Here is a 19,898-nt window from a genome sequence, read left to right as displayed (position 1 = left end):
ATAAAATAATTCAGAATGTGACTCTGAGAAGACATGCAATGACTTTTTTACCCTAAATAATCAAAAAGTGACCAATCCACAGGGACTTGCATGTTTTTTTTTAAGTCTCTGGTGTTCTCTTTCTTCCCCCCAATACCTTCATTTTGCCCCTTGGTCCATCCACAGCTTTAGTTTTATTCCATCACAGACCTCACACTCTTCCCTGCCTGTGGTTAAACTTTCCCATTCCTGGGATATATCCAGGGATTCCCTCACATGATCTGTTTTGCCACATCTACTTTCAGTTCAGGAAAGCATTTCCAGAGGATTCCTTATTAATCAGCCTTTTGGTGGCAATAACAGATGCATGGCAGCTGTGATTGTGAGGGATCAAAGCACAATCAGCTAGGAAAGACCTAAAAAAATTAAACTGCTCAACGCTACTGAGGCCTTGCTGAGCATTTATAAGTTATTTCTTTATTTATTTCGTTTTCCCAAGCTGTGACTGAACTGACAGAATGCATTTGAATAGGGAGAGCCTCAGCAAATGACAATTTCTTTGAGACATGACATTCTTTCTAATCAGACATAACACTCTGAAAGCAAGGGATTTTGACTCCAGCACAAAGCAGAGTTTGAGCCACCCAGATCATTTGTGGATGAAAAAATATTTTATGTGATATTACTATGGCAGATACAAAGCTAGGCAAATTTCCAGCTTAAACAGTTACAATTAATAAGCTTATAAAATACTGGTACTAAGATCTAAAACAGAACTGCTGAATTATGTAAATAACAAACTTCGTACCTAATAGCATGATAATATTTAATTATTTATTAAAAACACCAAAACAACCAAGCCACCGATATTCTGAAGTTTGGAAAACAAGTTACTTTTAATTCTTGGATCTGGAACTATTCTCTGCAATGTATAAACTTCTTTCTGGAAATACAGTCAAGCTAAAAGTCACTATTTCCAACTTATTTGTATCCATGTCAAAAACTCTCTCAAAGTACACTGGCTTGAAATGTTCCGTTTGAAAATGTGTTCTCAACAAAAAATAAATTGTTGGGAACATATTTGATAAATTTTTGTTTATAAAACCAAATAAAACCCCCACATACTGAAACTGTGAAAACATTTAAAACATTTTGTTACAATCTCTGGGAACTTGATTTTTTTTTTTTAATAGCTTTGTTTAGGATATATCTTGCATCATAAATCCCATTTTAGTGAAGCATTTTCATCCAGACCCAGGAAGCAAATTCAAATCCAGATTCTGACAGACATGGTTTCCTCAATGAGCATTTCAATTTTGGATTGAAGAAAGATAAATGACATATTTGCATTTTCTACTGAGCTGGACTTCTTGCTTAAGCCCAGTTTTTCCTAAAAGTCACAGGAAACTGGCTTTCAACAAATAAAAAGTTGCCTGTCATTGTGGCTGATATGTTAAATGTGTGATTTCTTCAGAGCTATAATCATAAACAATCCAAGACACTGAGGTTGGAGAGTTTTCCTCCTCACAGGGGTCTTTAAATGCTCCTCCCCTGCCCATAAACTGCACAGAAACACAAGCACTAATTTCACACAGGCTGCTTCATTCCACACATAAAAGCAAATGGACTTGGTTGGACACCAGGATTATTTGCTCTGGGTCGTGTTGTGCCTTTAATAATTCCATGTATCTGGTAGATTCAAACCTACTGTTTTTCTGCAGCCTTTGGGCTTGTGGCACTAATGCAGAAAGGAGAGGATTTAGAGGATGGAAGTTAACGAGTTGCAATTTCTTCACTTTTGCACGTTCAGATTGGTGGCTTTGGGAAGTGGATTGGTGTTTATAGCAAAGAATGTACCAGCAGTGAAAACACTCATGTAACCCCTGCCTTCCCTCCCTCCCTGCTCCCAGCAGCAGGGAAGGACACAGAGAGACATCTGCATCTTCTAGTGCTGTCCTTTAGACAGCTAAAAAGCCATAACTCATCCTTGTCTGGGTGAATTTTGTGATGGAGCCCCTGGAAGGAGAGCAACCCTAATGGGACTGAGTAAATAATGTCCCTGCAGGTGGGCTAGCACACACACAGGGTACAACCAGCATTAAAAGTGTGTAAAGTGGCGTGGAGGCTGACTGCTGCTCCTTGTACTCATTCCCAAGATGGATTGGTGAATTAAAATCTCATTACCTGCGTTACATTGTGTAGCCTTGTTACGTGTAATTATCAGAGTCAATTTGCTGCTGCAGCCTGACGGCCAAATCTGAGCAGAGAGTCTTCAAAACGGGAGAGAGTGTTAGCATCTCGAGATCCCAGGTAATAAACTGAGTGTGATTTTCCAGTGTTGTCATGCTGGTGTTTTTAAATGTTTGTCCTTCGTCATGCTGGTGTGCAGCCATAAGTCAAAATTTGCTTTCACAGGGCTGGAGATGAGGCAAGGCATTAATCTTCCTGGTTTTGTGTTAACCCAAAGTCTCATTTAAGACACTCAATTCAGCCAGTAAGTCAAGGAAAAAGAATGGGAAGCACAAGTTATATTTGAAATCTGATTTTCATTTTCACTGGCTCTGAGGGCTCTTATGAATAGCAGGAGGAAGTGCAGTGCCTCTCATAAAGCTGGCACTTGAGCTTTGTCTTTAAACTAAGATATCTGCATTGGTCTGAGAATACTGTTAGGGTCTGAATTCAGAACAAGACTGCAGAAAAGTATATTTTTGAATCATCACAGCTGGCTTCTGAAAGCAAAGTTTGGAGAATGAAATGCATTATTATGATCAGAACTGCATGAATTGAGGAGAATGACTTATCCTAACTCAATAGCCCTCAGGATAATGACCTTTAAAGTTCCCCTTTAATCTAAAAAAAGAGTAATATTGCTAGAACTGCTACCACAAATGCTAAAAACATCTGAAAGATCATCGTCATACATTTGTCACAAAAGTCTTTTGTGCCCTTCCTTCCTTCCTTCCTTCTTTCCTTCCTTCTTTCCTTCCTTCCTTCCTTCCTTCCTTCCTTCCTTCCTTCCTTCCTTCCTTCCTTCCTTCCTTCCTTCCTTCCTTCCTCCTTCCTTCCTTCCTTCCTTCCTTCCTTCCTTCCTTCCTTCCTTCCTTCCTTCCTTCCTTCCTTCCTTCCTTCCTTCCTTCCTTCCTTTCCTTTTTCTTTCTTTTTCTTTCTTTTTCTTTCTTTTTCTTTCTTTTTTTTCTTTCTTTTTTCATTTTTTCTTTCATTTTTTTTTAAACCAGCAAGAAACTATTGGAGTTTAGGGAAAATCTTATATTCAGGTATAAATCAGGGCTCCAGGGGCTCCAGGGACAAGGACTTTGGACAAGAACATGGAGTGACAGGACAAGCAGGAATGGTTCCACACTGCAGAGGGCAGGTTTGATGGGATATTGGGGGGAATTGCTCCCTGTGAGGGTGGGGAGGGGCTGGGCTGGAATGCCCAGAGAAGCTGTGGCTGCCCTGGATCCCTGGCAGTGTCCAAGGCTGGGCTGGAAGGGGCCTGGGGCAGCCTGGGACAGTGGAAGGTGTCCCTGCCCATGGCAAGGGGTGACACTGGATGGGCTTTAAGGTCCCTTCCAACCCAAACCATTGCGATTCTAAATAATAATTGACATAAATCTGTCAATGCTCGTGAATGAAAATTCAAAACAAACGCTTGGCTGATTTCTGCAAGGAGTCTTGGCTGCTCCTGCAAGGTCACTGCTGCTCCTTTCCTGGCAGCTGAAGGCATCTGCAGCCCAAGTGGACCCTGAGCCTCTGCCACCACTGCCCAGCAGCCTCTCAGGCCAAACCCAACTGGGACCAAGTGGTTTGGGTGTCATGGATGCTCTGTTTGCTTTTACAAAACTCGTACTGTCAGCCTTGCACGTTCACTGCTTTTTAAAGGCCTCGGTGAAAGTTTGACTATGAAAGGTAAATGTATAAAAGGTCCATTTTATTTTTTTCTCATACACATTCATTAGGAATTACTGAAGCACGAAGAAGGAGAATGAGACTGACACTGGTAACTACCCCTGGTAAAAGTTAGTGGGGATAATTATCTTGTCTTTGTCACTCCATTCTGCAGTTTAATTTGCAGTGCAGAGGCTGAGGACAAATCTATGGGCTATAGGAGCTATTTAAGTATTAAATTCTTCAACTTTCACTCCAAGGGAAAACTGCCTCACTCTTCAGACACACATTTCATTAGGGCCCCTGGGTTTTGCTCACCAATCTAACAAAATTTGTGGTGGAAGTGGAGAATCACAGTGTGTTTTCTAAGGAAGAGGGTTCTTGTGGAACCAGGAATTTGTGGTTTTGTGCTGTGAACACTCCTGGTTTCCCTGTTTTCCACGCAGTGGTGTGAAAAAGGGGTGTAGCTGGAAACAAACTGTGTCTTCCCACATCAGAAACAAACCAAGAATGATTAAATCCAAATAAAGCACTAACTCTCTGCACAGAGCCCAGTGAAATTATGTGCATAGTCCAGAAAGGAGACCAGTGCTTCTACAACAGCAGCTTGAATTATTAGGTTCAAATTACCCATTCTTTAAATATTTTATGATCTTTGTGATGGTAGCACAAAGTTATCATTCCAACTTGTGCCTGTAATTGAACTGTTTATGGACATATTGTCATATTATTATTACCTGCAGTTTCCAGTTAAAATTTGTATGGCTTTATTTTAGTCACTTAGCACACACATGCTGTACTTCTACCAGAGGAGAAAAATGTGAACTCTTTTGCAATGAATTTATTAACAATGATTGCAAGAATAGCTGTACTAATATTGAATTACAGCACTTACATTTTACATCATTAACCAGTCTTTTCTACTGTAAAATTGAGCTAGAAGAATGATGCAAAGCAATTTTGGCAATATTCTTTTATTGTAACCAGACTACCTGCTACTGCATTGTTTATGAAGTGATGAGCCTTGCACTGAAGGGAAATTTACATATAATAAAACACACTGGATGTTTTTTGCCTAGCGAGAACAAAGCGGTAGAGGAATAAAAGAAAAAAGCTTCTACTGATGTTTCACCTAGACATTGTTGTTGAGTGTACACTCATTTCTTTCACTGGAACTCCTGATTTATTTCAGACTGAGTGAGATGTAAACTAGTTTTTTTTTTCTCTCCTATGATGTGTGTCTCAGCAGTTATTTGCTCTGAGGTACCTCACACTCCTCCCTCACCGGGTGGTGAGAGACGATCTGTCATTTCACCCCCCTTGATCCACTTCTCCTCTGCAGCTCTACTTTGTCCTAAATATTTCAGTTTTTCATCTTGAATGCCTCTGTCACCTTGCATGTAGCTGGCAGATTCCAAAGCCTTGGAGATATTCACACAATGAGCAGCAAACACTTGTATAATGTTGAGGGTAAATTAGATTGCATTTGAAATACACTTCTGTGAGGCGTAATTTCGGTGCTCATGCCACTAGACAGCTCTGACACAAATTGAGTGTGACTCATAAATCAACCTGGGCTCCCCAAAACAGTTTTGCAAAAACAATGTGCCTATTGCATTCCATCAGTTCCTCTGTAATAAAAAGTGAAACAGATTTGATTGCTCAAAATAACAACGAAACCAACATGTCAGCTCCATTACTGTCTGCACCTCTGGCTGACATAAAGTTACACACTAAATTTTGAATAGCCAGTGTTGATCTTCCGGATCAAAGTCAAAAGCTGAAATTGTGACATTCAATTTGTAATGTGCCACTGCAGAAGTGTCTTCCAAAGTTGTTACAGGAGTTGCCATCCAGATTTTCCTTTCAGCTCCCTGACTGATCACTCCTCTCCAAAAGATGCTTTATGAAGCACTGTTGTTTAGATTCCCTGTGCTCACACACTTTATGAATGTGCATATATGTATGATAATATTGCACAGAAGCCTCAAAACAATCAGCATTTTGAAAATTATGAATTCAGAGTTTTCCTAGTTCTTACAGTTCAGCAGTTAAATCTCTAACATGAATACCAAGTAACCACAAATAAGGCACTTTAGTGACTGCAGATGTGGCTGATTGAAAGCCTAACTGCATTTTATAACTCAGATTAGACTTTTTACCATATAGTTTCATATCTCTTTTGTGCTTGTCTAGAGCACACCATTGTTTTGATGACACTGACATTATTCCTTGCTATATAATTACTCCATTATTCCACTATGCACATTGTAATGCCTCAAACTGTATACAAAGAGAGTGAGCTAGGGTATGATTTACATTTTTATTAATGGAAGTTTGGTATTCTGAACATAAAAGTTTCAAGCAATCTGTCTTTGTTCTTTCATTCTGCATTAGCTACCACTAAAACACATTTTTTAAAATATTCAATCTGAACCAAGCCCTGCTACGTGTCTAATTTAATTTTGGTGTTCATTCGTAAGGATGGTGATGAGTTAATTTGATGTGGATGGTGGAAAACCCCTGTTGAGATTTGCATCAGTGCAATTCCTGACTGGGCTTCTGCTCTGTGTCCTTGCCAAAATATTAACTGCAACACATTCCCAAATGGGCTCGTCCACAGTCAGCTTGCAGATTTTCAACAGTGCATGAGAAATTGAATTATATTCTCCCAAAGGTAAGAGCCTGGTCTGGCTGAGGCCAGGTTGTTGCCGTGTGGGAGATGAAAGAGGGAGAAGGAAAGGGAAAGGGAAAGGGAAAGGGAAAGGGAAAGGGAAAGGGAAAGGGAAAAAGGAGAAAGGAAAAAGCAGGAGGAGGAGGAGGAAGAGGAAGAGGGAGAGGAAAGGAAAGGAAGAAGAGAAAGAAGAAGAAGAGGAAGAAGAGAAGAGAAGAGAGAAGAAGAGAAGAGAAGAGAAGAGAAGAGAAGAGAAGAGAAGAGAAGAGAAGAGAAGAGAAGAGAAGAGAAGAGGGGTGGCGAGGAGAGGGGAGGGGTGGGGAGGGGAGGGGAGGAGTTTCAGGGAAGGGAAGGGAAGGGAAGTTTCAGGGAAGTTTCAGGGAAGGGAAGGGAAGAGGAAAGGAAAGGGAAAGTTAGTGTGGGAGTGGAGAGAGGAGCCAGAGTCCCTGGCAAGCTGAGGTTATTTGGTTTTAGAACTTCCACTAGAGCAGCAGCAGCACAAACTGATAGGATAATAAAAAGAAAATAATAAAATAATTTAAACATTTACAAGAACAGCAGCACTACTACTACTACTACTGCTAAAGTTTTTATGGACTGTGTGTGGCCAGTGTTGAGGAGCTGCACCTGCATGAATCACTTCCAAGGAGCATCATGAGCTGATCCTCACTTCACCATCCCACCCCAGAGGTGGGGATGCACCGGAGTGGATAAATGCTGCATCCCTCAGAAGGAGAGAGGATATTTCCTGGGACTATCATAAGAACTTGGGCAATTTTTCACCCATTAATTTTTAGGTGTTTATGGCCTGATAAGATGTGAATTCTAGACCCACAAGAAAAAAAACAGGCAAAAAAAAGGCAAAGAGATACTAGACACCACCAGCACAAAAAACCCCAGATACCAAAAAAACCCCAAAGCCCAAAGTCCTGCCTAAAACTTGATCCAGATATTTGAGAGTCATTTATGCAGTAAACCCTAGTTTATTCTTGATGTGTGTATTTGTGTGAGCTCTGTTATTAGGACTATTGTCAGTGAGAACAGTAGAATTAATTTTTCTCACCTCTCCCTACCCCATGGCATTTGGTAGGCAATTTCACAGGTTGGGTTTCTCCTATGGTTCTTGTGTGACCACCTGAGACACCAACCAAACTTACTGTGCAGGAAATTTAGTCCTGGAAAATAGGATGAGGAAAAAATGTTGCAACAGCAGAACTGAATGATAATATTTTATTTTGGACAATGACTTTGGTTTTATTATGGAGGAAAACCAGAGATGTTAACCTACAGAAATTAATGTTGTATACATTTAGTATAGAATCATTTAGCAATTTTTTTGTTTGTTTTCTTCACTAGTTATCTCTTTTCTTGTTTTTAGATTGGGGGTTTTGTTTATGCTTGTTTGCTTTCTTAGTTTCTTTTGGTGTGAGTTTTGGGGTTTTTTTTGGTGGGGATTTTTTGTGGGTTTTTTTGTTTTTTTTTTTTTTTTTTTTTAATTATTATTTCTGTTATATGGGAGCAGAAGTGAGATATTAATCCCACAGATCACCATCTCTTTGATAGGCACTGTCTTTTAAAAATATGATGAATAGCTTAAGTCAAACAGAACACTATAGACAAAACACCGAAAGGTGCCAAAATGTGAGAAATTGAATAAGTCAGGGTTTTGTTGGTGTTTTGGTTTGGTTGGTTTTTTTGTTTTTTTTTTTTTTTTTTGGTTTGTTTTGATTTGTTTTGGTTTGTTTTTCTGTTTTTTGTTTTTTTTTAATTGAATGCTTAGTGATCAGGTTCAATATACTCTTGTTTCAAATAATTCTTATTACCTGGGGAAAGAAGGCATTGCCAATTCATACAAATGCCTTGCTGATTGTCACACAGGTATTTGAGGGAGGGGATAAAGGGAGAAACAAATGATCTTTCATAATGGCAATGCCCACATTTTGCTCAATAATCTGTACCAACTTCTCCATTCTGTTTTTGCTGAAATTGCCCTCCTGACATTTTAATTTATCTCATAATCAGTTCAATGCAAAGCTGAGGGAAAATCTGAAGAATGGAACCAATCTTGAAGGCAAAGAAATTAATGGTTATTTCAGAATGCTGACTTGCATTGTCAGAGATTTGGGCTTGCAGAATCTGGATGAATCTGGATTTATCCTTAAGAGGAGATTTAAAATATTTTCATTTTAAATGCTGAAATTTTTCTCACACCATTCTGAGGAGAAAACCTGTTTCAGTACTGTAAGTCAGAAAAATACCAAAACAATTGAAATGTTCACCCATACATCATTTAATTTATCCCATATTCCAGAGAAGTGAGGGAGAAGAATTCTTAAATTTTGCTCTTTTAAGACAGAGATAATTGATTTGCTTTCACAGAAACACAGTCAATAAAGGAAAGATATCAGGTCAAAATAAATTCTAAAGAAAACTGCATTGGCCTCAGCTGAAGAAAGCATCCCCTTTTAAACCATCTTTTATTTAAAGGTTAATATTAAATTCCAATTAAAAGTTTTTCTACAGAGAAACAAATAAAACCACTACATGGCACTGAACATTTTTAAATTACTTTAGTGGCAAGGGCCAGCTAAACCATGAACATGACAGAAAACCATAAAAGAAATATCAAACAGTACTTTTAGTAATAAATGACATGTGGCACATTTGACATTTTTTCCTCCTTCAGCATGTTTCAATAAGACATTTATAAGATCTTGAGAGCTGTGGGTGTTTAGCAGAGACTAGGTAACACAGGCTTTGGTGTTTTTATTGCTTGGCTTTTGTCCCATTACAGGAGCTTTAAAAGAGACCAATATAACCTTAAGAGTCACCTTCAAGGCTGACAGGCAGAAACATTAACTTTCCTGAGAAACAACTCCTTGCTTGGTCTGTTGGTTTGTTTTTTTTCTCCCTCCAAGTATGACATGCTGATGGAGGAAAGAAAAAAACGTTTATTTTTCTCAAAATAACATTGTGTTTGGTGTGATGAGTGTCATGGTGGGATACCTGGGATTGAACTCTGGATCAGCAAGGAAATCTTGTTTTTATTGTTTGCTGGGTGGAGTGCGGGGCCTGTGAACCACAGCAAATGATGCAGAAAATAAAATTACTCCAGCACAACTGCAGTGATGACCTCAGAGAAGGTTAAAGCCCTTTGCTGTGTCCCTGGGTAGTCCATGTTGGGTTAGGTTTAGGTTTAGGGTTAGGGTTAAGGTTATGGTTATGGTTAGGGTTAGGGTTATGGTTATGGTCAGGGTTAGGGTTAGGGTTAGGGTTATGGTTATGGTCAGGGTTAGGGTTAGGGTTATGGTTAGGGTTATGGTTAGGGTTAGGGTTATGGTTATGGTTAGGGTTATGGTTAGGGTTAGGGTTAGGGTTATGGTCAGGGTTAGGGTTAGGGTTATGGTTATGGTTAGGGTTAGGGTTAGGGTTATGGTTATGGTTTGGGTTAGGGTTAGGGTTAGGGTTATGGTTATGGTTTGGGTTAGGGTTAGGGTTATGGTTATGGTTATGTTTAGGGTTAGAGTTATGGTTATGGTTATGTTTAGGGTTAGGGTTAGGGTTAGGGTTAGGGTTATGGTTAGGGTTATGGTTCGGGTTAGCATTAGGGTTAGGGTTTTGTTTAAGATAAGCTTTACTGTTAATTGGAGGCTTAGTTTTAGTATTAGGGTATGATTAAGTGGAAATTGGAATTTTGTGAAGCACTCTTTTTATATCCATTCACGAGCCTTTGTTGTGAAATTCCTATCTTTTTTTTCCAGAATTATAGTGCTAAACATTCATCGTATAAGTGTATTTTGGCATCACGTTCACGTTTCAGTGTGGAAGTCTCTTCAGTATCTCCTCCCTTCCATCTTGCATTATCTTGGTTTTATGGACGTAACATTTCTGAATTCATATCCTCTTCACCCACACAACTGTCATCTACTCTTATCTGTACCTCCTCATAAACTTGAATCGATATTTATTTTAATAATAACTTCTAAACCCTGCTGTGATCCCTGGAAATATTTGAATATGGTGATGCCCTGAAGGTTCGTGCCTGGAGAGCGAGAATCCACCTTGGTCTAATAGAATAACATGGCAAAAATGACAGATTATCCTGGATTTTTGTGCCTCAGAAGCAGCCAACCACATACAGCTTTATGTTTATTATCACAATTGGCATTCCCAGAGTCCTGAGGTCCTAAGGAAGCTGTAAAACACAGATGTTTTGTTGCACATGTCTTTTTATGCACAGCTGGCACGGGACTTGTGCCACAATCATGGTGACACTATGCAAGACCTCATTCTAATTTTCTGGTGACTGTGCAAGACTAATTGAGTTGCTGACTGATAGGAATCCTTCATAACTGTGCATGTGGTAATCCTCTGCTTTGGGAAACCCTCCACGAGCTTTGGGCATGAAGCAACTTGCAGAATTTTGGGCCAGATGTCTTTTACTCTTATGCATGTTGTGCACAAAAGCAAAAAGAACAGAAAATCCCCCATTTTTCTCGTGTCTCAGTGGGGGCTTATGTGTCATCACCCCTCCCAAAAAACTCAGATGCAGCTGGAAACAGAAGAAGCAGTGAGAATTGGTACAGAATGAGACAAACATTTTACTTAAGCTAAATGCAAAATTCAGAAATTGATATGTTCTGTCTAATCAGTAACTGTGCCACTTCTAAACACACAAACATAAAAAATGGGGAGAGAGGAAGTTGTTCAGTTTGGAAGGTGGAGAGGAGGAAAAATCTGGGCTGGAGCTGTTACACATATGTGACTGAAATTTTCAAGCCACCCTACACATCTAACATTCACATATTTTCATTGTGGATATCTGGAGTGATTTCCAGGCCCTAGTTAGACCTCTGAAGGATGACAAAGTTTAAATAACTCCTTCATCTCCCCTTGAAAATATGAAATAATTATCCAAGCACATGCTCAACACAAGCTTGACTATAACTGGGGGGAAAAAATGAAATAAAAAGGAAGCAATGGGAAACAAGAAATAACATAAGTTGTGTCTCTATATATGTATGTGTGTGTGTTTTTTCTGGTCAGAAATTTTGTTCCTATTAACTCCAGCATCACTGCCAACATGAGTTTTGGATTTGAAGGATGCTTTTTTCACCCTTGCAATAAGAGGAAACTGATATGTTGCAGCTGAAAGGCAGACCATATTTTTTTTGTTGTTATTTTTTATTGTTGTTATTTTTTATTGTTGTTATTTTTTATTGTTGTTATTTTTTATTGTTGTTATGTTTTATTGCTAAAAAAATGCTCATTAACTTGGTGCAGGCTGAATTCTCACCTTTTAGCCAAATGGGTCAGATACAAACTGCAGTTATTTCAGAGCACACCCAGTGGTTGTTTTTGCACATAATGGTTTCTACAGTGCTTGCATGCACAGGATTCAGTATTCACACATCATATTTCTGAGCATTGTATGACTTTATATTCCAATATAGGATGCAGAATTAGGGAAATGAGGTGTTAAACCTTTAATCAAAAGGAGGCACCTTGCTTAATGGCATCCAACTCGAAACATAAATACAGAACACAGGATTTCCCAAAGAAGGTGTTTTATCAAGCATGATCACATCTACAGCAATTATGCTAAGCACCCTAATTGTCTCCAGAGCTTTCTAAGTCTTTTAATTTGGCCCAAGTTGTGTTTCAAGTGAGATTGTTCTACTTTGTTTTTGCCAAGGCCTGTTACTGGTTGATGTATCTGGAAACATTCAGGACAAGGAAACAGCGTTGTCCTTTCTCTAACACAGCATCAGCTTGTCTGGAAACACTCAAGTGGCCAAAGTTCTCTGTTTGTGCAGTGCTTCCTAGCAAACATTACTCACCCAAAACCACAGCAGAGAGAGCTGCCATTGGGAAAAGGGACAAAAGCTGGCAAATCCTTGGAAGATGCAACAGCATTCAGATGACAACGATAAGAGCTGCCATGGTGGGAGAAAGAAGCACCATTTGTAAGTCAATCAACTAATCTGGGGTCAAGAGGGATCCTTAAATGTGATTAAATATATTACTCCATTTCAAAGAGGTTATGGAACCTAAGAATACAGTAATTCTACTGCTTTTCTTGGTCTATTTTTTGGTCTGACTATTTTGCTTGGTGTGACAGTTAAAAGCAAACTAGGGAAATGTAATCAATTTATTTATTATCAATGTGCTCATCATTTATTTAATATCTATTTAATCCATAAAACTATGCTTTGTACCATGTTTTTGTGGTATAAACCTTCTTTCTTCTAGGTGAACATTTTCATAATAATTATCAGTGGTTCAACATCAGCCTAGAAAGAAGTTTAGGATTGATTTTGACCAAGGTGCTGCCTGGCACTTTCTGGATTATTAAGCATTAGGGATGAAGGGAGAACAAGAGCCACACTTGCAAATCAGCAGCAGTTTGGAAGACAGGGCTGAAATTTAACATATTCTTCAAAAATTGGGAAAAGATCCAATGAGGGAACAGAACTAAAAAGAAAAATGAGGACCTGTGTTCTTAACAGGTGATATCTACAGACAGGATAAGAACCAACTGCTGGAAGGTTTGCAAGGCCTTTTCCTGACCAAAAAATAGGAAAAAAGAAATAAAATAAGGAAAGGTTAGACAAAAAACCACAAGCCTCAAAACAAACAAAAACCCCCCATAAAACCAAAACAAAACAAGAAACAACTGAACAAAAAAAAAACCCCTAACCAACTAACCAAACCCACAAAAAACAACAAGAAACCCCCCAAAACAAAAAAAGACACCCCAAAATGAAATAAAACAACAACCAACCAAACCAACCAAAAAAACCCCACCATAAAAACCCAATTAAAAAACCCAAAAAACCACAAAAGCCATAAAGCCACAAATACTGAAAAACAGCCAACCCACAAAACATCCCCCCAAAAAAGAAAAAAACTCCAAACCAAAACCAGCCCACCTTTTTAGTCTGGGCAAGTGAAGATGAACAGGCTACACAATGCAAGCCAAAAAACATTGAAAACACACCTGGCAAAATAAAAAGATGTGGAACACCTAAGCTGTACTTTGTAAACATGCCAGTAAGAAAATTTGAGTTAAACACTATGAAAATTGTTAATAATCATAAAGACGGTGAATGAAAACTGTTTAAGGAGCTAATCTCCACAATAAGATGTTTTAAATTACATGTCAGACAAGATTTTCTTTAGAGAGACTCGAGTGGAGCTGGTGTTACAGGAAATAAAAGAATGGACCACAGAACCTGCTCAGGTCCTTTCTAATAATTTAATAACTTTATGATTTCCTGGCAAAAAAAGGAACAATTTTTACAACAAGAAGCTTAATTCTCATCTGGTTAATCCTTAACATCACTGAAAGTATTCCTGTGATTAATGGCTTACAAAAGAGAGTAAATTTATTTAATTATGCAACCTGGATATCTGTAAAATGGTAATTCTATATATGGGCATATAGGAGATGAAAAGGCTTTTCAGACAGGAGACACATTTTTAAATCCTTCAGTCTCTGAATTACTGGGAAATTTTTCCAGTCTTATGATCAATGTTATCTGCTCTTTGCATAAACTCATAGAAAAAAACAGTAAATCTGTCAGGTTATTGGGAAGGAAGTAAGGAAATTGGCTGTATGTTCAGTAAAAATGCAGTGGTTCATGATCATGGGATCAGAGCTTCATCAAATCCTTGCTTTAGTGCCATTTAGGGGCCATTTTGTAACAGTAAGTGGATTTTTATTGGTTTTTTGTTTGGTTGTTCTTTAGTGGTTTTGTCTTTTTTGGTTTTTTTATTTTTTATTTTTTATTTTTTTATTTTGGTGTCTTTGTGGCTCATTAAGGCAAGGCTGAAAACTCAGATTTCTGACAATATAATTATGTAAAACCTACAAAAAGATGGCATTTGATTGGAAATTTTTATACAAGACCCCCAAAGTTTTACATACTATAACGTGGCTGGACATTTTGGTCATCTGGATGAATTCAGCATCCTAAAAGCAAATATATTTTTATGGATGTCCCAATGAACAGCAATAACTATACCAAACTCAGTGGTGCGAGACTAAAAAAAAAAAATTATTGAGCAGGTTTAAATCTGTGCAGAGCTAAAATTCCACTGAAAATATTAAAAACAGACCATTTCAAGATAAAATTCAGGTCCCTGTAGGGGCAGTTTTGTGACAGGCAGTTTAATTTTTCCGTGGTTCTCCAAAGTATTGAGGTATTCATAATGCCCTGGCTGTTTCTTCAAAACCTCCTTCACTTTTCAAAAAACCTTTAGAAACTCAATTCCACTGTCTTCACAGCCCAGCTACCTACACTAACACAAAATCTTTTGAAAAATCCCATTCTCATTCTGAGTAGTCCCACATCTGAGGCATAATTCTTCCCCTTCATGTCTCAAGAGCTCGAGTCTCACTTTTAGCCACTTCTCTGTATTTGCAACCACTTATGGATTTCTGTTAGCTGAGCTGCTCAAAAGGATGTTAACTTTGGGAGACAGTGGCGATAAAGACCTGGGGAATGAAGAGGGACTGGGGAGAAATTGTGATGTGAAAAGAGGAGGTGAGCTGTGAAATGGAGTGGGAGGGGAGGCAGGAGGGTTCAGGCAGGTTCATGCAGCAGGCACCAGTGTGCCACAGGGAGAAAATACAAAAATGCTCCAGACAGGGATTGCTCCACTTCTGCTTGGCTGCAAGTTTATCCTGCACCTCTGAAATCCAAAAAATTTAAACACCCCCCCTAAAAAAAACAAGATGAATTATTGCCAGAAGACAGCATAGCAGGAAATAAATCCAGTTAATTCAAAACAGAGGTCAAGCGTGGCTGTGCAGATTTACACCCAGGGTTTTTATTCATTTTTTCCTGCGTGTGGGAGGGCTGGAAGGGTGAGGATTCAGGGGGACATCCTTCTCTCTGGAGCCAGCAGGGATTTGTCCTTTGACTCAGCCAGGCCGGTCACTTTGAAGGAACTGTTCGCATCAGCAGTTTCTACCTGACAGAAGGATATTAGACTGAGAGAAAATAGATGGGAAAACAACTTTTAATTAACAAACATGAGTGTTCAGGGGAATATGCTGACTGTGGGGTTTTTTTTTTTTCCCCTCTATCTTTGTGGGATGGAGAAGCCAAACCAGAGCTGCCCTTGTCTTGACCTAAAGTATGTCCAGGTTTTAATTGTGCTCAGCAAGGAGGAGATCAGGTTCTGTGAAGCATCAGTCTGAGCCTGCCAGCTTTAGTGCTCCATCTTCCTCAGCCTGCTTTGTTTTGCTGAGCATTTCATCCTGTGCTCCAGACGTCTTTTTCTGTTCTTTCCTTTTTTTTTTTTTTTTCCAAGGGTCCAGCCTTTTTTAAAAAATTCATCTGATCATGCCCTAAAGCTAAGTTACAGTTCTGAGATAACCTCATGTGTCATAGGCTTAAAACTGAAAATCAGGTGGGAAACAACAAGATTTGAGGAGTACTTTTAAAATAAAACTGCTTGGGGCAGTGAGGTGTGGCTGCCAGGACTCAGATGGCTAAAAACAAAATGAAGACAAAGAATTTTCCCAGGGAGATAAAAGGGATCAGTGTATAACCCAGCAAGATAATCTCTTTGAGAAAAAAGTAAGCATTTTAAAAAGAGGTGAAAAAATCAGCAGAAAAGAAGGGTATTAATATAGTATTAACAAAAGCCACGATGTCATATTATTTCCAAACACCACTTAAAGAAAGAACCTCTGTCACAGATGGGATTTTCATTTTCCTACTACTCTAAATTCCCCAGAAAGGGACAAACTCATGTGACACAGCAACATGAAACACGACAGGGGATAATAGGACAGGGAGCTGATTATATTTCATAATGTGCTATATCCCACAAACTGGAGCTTGAGTTGCTCTCTCTAACATCCACACCAGGCTGCAAAATTGTGCCTGAGAATTTATGGTGAGTATTCATCCAAACTAAAGGATCTGATTTCCTTCTGAAAAATGATGTATTTGGTACCACTGACAACCTGTATGAGATTATTCTCTTGGGTTTTTATGGTTTCAGCTGTTGCCTCAAAACTGCAAAGTGAAAAATGCTTGGCTTCCTTACAGTAGCTAATAGGGCACACTGTCCTCTCTCACAGAGGAAATTCTTATATTTGAGCAAAAAGTAATTTCAATATAAAGGAAGAAAACACTGTAATTGACAGATCCTTTTGATTGTCATCAAGTGCAAGTTGTAGGCATGTGGAAGAACACGTTTTGTCTATTAGGCAGGATGTTTTTACATCAGGAATGTTTTTAATTCCTGGTGCACTGGCTGTAAACACAGGGCAGTGGTTGTGCACTTGCTATATTAAAAAAAAAAAAGGTATGACATGTTGAATAATGCTGTCAATTATATCCTCTCAATTGCCATAGGGTGACAGAGCTGAGAAATATCCTCCATGTCACTGGAATTGCTTCTTTGCAGATTGTTTATGCTGAAGTGAATTTTCTCAAGGGGAGCTTTTAATTACAGAACCTCGTGGTTTCAAATTTGGGTCTCTCTGTGTGCTGCTGTTGTTACTCCAATATGCTGGGGGTGAAACCTGGCCATGGATGAAATCAATTGCAAAGCTCCCTCAGATTTTAATGGTGGCACAGTTTCAGCCAATGTTGTTGCAAACAACATTAATCCCCCTGCACATTTCCTTTTGTTGGCTGATGGGTTGCTCAAGTGGTGTGTGTAGGCTAAGAAAAAAGTAAGTTCCTGGGAAGAATGGAGAACAAGAAAAAAAAAGAGCTGGAAGGTAACAGGAAGGAAGGAAGGAAGGAAGGAAGGAAGGAAGGAAGGAAGGAAGGAAGGAAGGAAGGAAGGAAGGAAGGAAGGAAGGAAGGAAGGAAGGAAGGGAAAGAAAAGAAAGAAAAGAAAGAAAAGAAAGAAAAAAAGAAAGAAAAGAAAGAAAAGAAAAAAAGAAAAGAGTTTTGAATGGTTTGGGGTGCAAGTAGGCCATAATTAATATTTATTCAATCTAACTCTAGACATGTACACATTAGTGTTAGAAAGACCAGGAGAAAGATGTGTAGAATTGCCAGGATTTTATGCCTGCACACATTTTTAATTTCTGTTTCCCTTTCAGAAAGTGATATTCTATTTGGACTATGCTGTGCTTCTGATACTGAGCTCCACTTGAGAGATCCAGCGATTCAGAAATGAGCTTCTGGGGATGTTTGAAGGAGGGACACCATCTCCCTTATTGCTGTGGGCTGGTCTAAGAAATATTTTGGAATTGGAGGAGAAATATCTATATGTTCAGCTAGAGAACTGGATTTCAAAGCTGAAATTCCTGATTTTTGTAGACTACACAGAAATGGGGACAAATGATGCAAATTGGCAAATGGGTTATACATACAAATAATACTAAAAAAAACCTGTTTCAAAGACACTAGTAGTTTCCTGTACACCATTTTTACAGAAAACACTTCCATAAAAGTGGTTGTAGATGTTTTTCTTTAGCCAGGTGCAGGTGGAGAATTTTTACCTGGCCAAGGATATGCTGTAGGTAAACTTTAAAACCTTTTGGATTTGCCAAGGATTTAAGACATCTGAATAAATTGCAGGTCTATACAAGCACAAATAGATGTGATTAATGAATATGTTCCCAAAGAAATTAGAAGCAGGTTTTATTTGAAAACCATGCAGACATTTTTTTCAAGCACTTCAAATAGAACTATGTGCAGAGAAGTGGAAAATATAACTTCCCAGTTCAGCATAAAGGGATTTGGACATTATTCATATTTATAGTAATTCTGAAATAATGTTACATAAAACTGTGAAATCAGTGGATTGTCAAAAAAACCTGGCTCTTTTTGAAAGTTATTTGTGGAGTAGGTTTTGTTTCTGCTTTGTTGTGGTTCTTCGTTAAGGATTCATAGCTTGGTTCTTTCATGAGAATAACTTTTTTTTTTCACAGCATAAGATTGTTTTTAAAGAATGTTACCTAATAGTGTCACTATGAAGATCAATTACCTTTTTCTTATGACTATTTTTTCAACAAACCATGAGCACCTTGATCTGTCTACCGTTTTCTACTTTCTGCTTTATCTAGAAGTCCCTGAAAGTTTCTGATTCTTTTTGTGTACAGCTGATTCAACATTTTAAGGACTTTTGAGGACTGTTGAAGCATTTTGAGGATCCTTGAGGGGATCAAACTGACAAGAAGAACAAGACCTACAGCTTTTGTGTAGATATTTTTAGACGTCATTTTGTTTTTATAGTCCTCTGCTGTTGTGACACCATCTCTCTTATTCGTTCTAGGCAAGGTTTCCACACAAAAATTTCATCTGTGATGTTTCTCCATCGAAACTGGTGAGAAAACCCTTCTAACACTGCCCAATCTGTGATTCTGTGATTCTGTGAAATAAGAGCCTTATGTTGTTCTAATGTTCTAACATGAACGTGTATTAATGGAACAGAAGCTTGAAATGAATTCATACCACAGAAGAAAATGCATGATCATTTATTTCCTTCATCTGAGCAAATCTGCAGGCTAAAAGTGCTTTTTTCTTCTGTACATATCTTGTCTATTCTGAGCAAAAAGCATCAGGAAAGATCTGCAAGCACAATCTGAAATTCATGTCTGCAGTTTTGAGAGATACTACTCTTGTGTGGTTGGAAATATATCTTCTTTGCTTCATTTGCTTTCAATAGAAGAATATATTTAGCAGACACAGTCTTTTGCTCTGTCAGAAAACAAATAAAAGAGATAGGATGTATGAGGAGAAGGAAATGATGTAGAAAGATGTTTAACTAATTACAAATCTGAGCTTTCATCTCTAAAATAACCTTCTCAGCTTCAGTATATTTAACTGCAGCATCATCATGGTTTTGAAAGTCCATATCATTGTAGGTTTGGTGGTTTTGGTTTTTTTAGACAGGAAAATATCAAAAAGGATGCAGGTGTAGGATGATAACACAGGTTTTCCATTGGTAGTCTCTTATTAAGGACATTAAATCAACATAAACCATAAAATTTCCCCATAATCATCAATATTTGTGTCAATCTCTGGGAGATCTGCATGGAGACTGTAGGTCATGACATTATTATACAGAACAGGATGTATGTGATTGTGTGAAAAACAGGTTGCAAAATCTGAAATTCTCTAAGCTACTAAGAATTTAATACTTAATGTAAAATCCTGATGGGTTTGTGAAATTTATTAATGCTTTTTCTGCTTTTTCATCCTGTTGATTTCAATTACAGCTATGTACTCCATATCCTTACTAAACAACTGCTTTTATTGTCCTTACCAAAACAAAACTCCCTCTTAATAATCCACTCACCAGTTAAGAGGTGTCAAAATACCTTTTTCCTTAGGTAGCAGCTGAGAACAGCTCATAATCAGGCCATGATTTTATG

This window comes from Lichenostomus cassidix, chromosome Z (assembly GCF_008360975.1).
Source record: "Lichenostomus cassidix isolate B80296 chromosome Z, HeHo_3.0, whole genome shotgun sequence".
In the NCBI taxonomy this organism is placed as follows: Eukaryota; Metazoa; Chordata; class Aves; order Passeriformes; family Meliphagidae; genus Lichenostomus; species Lichenostomus cassidix.
Note: the sequence above shows the minus strand (reverse complement) of the source record.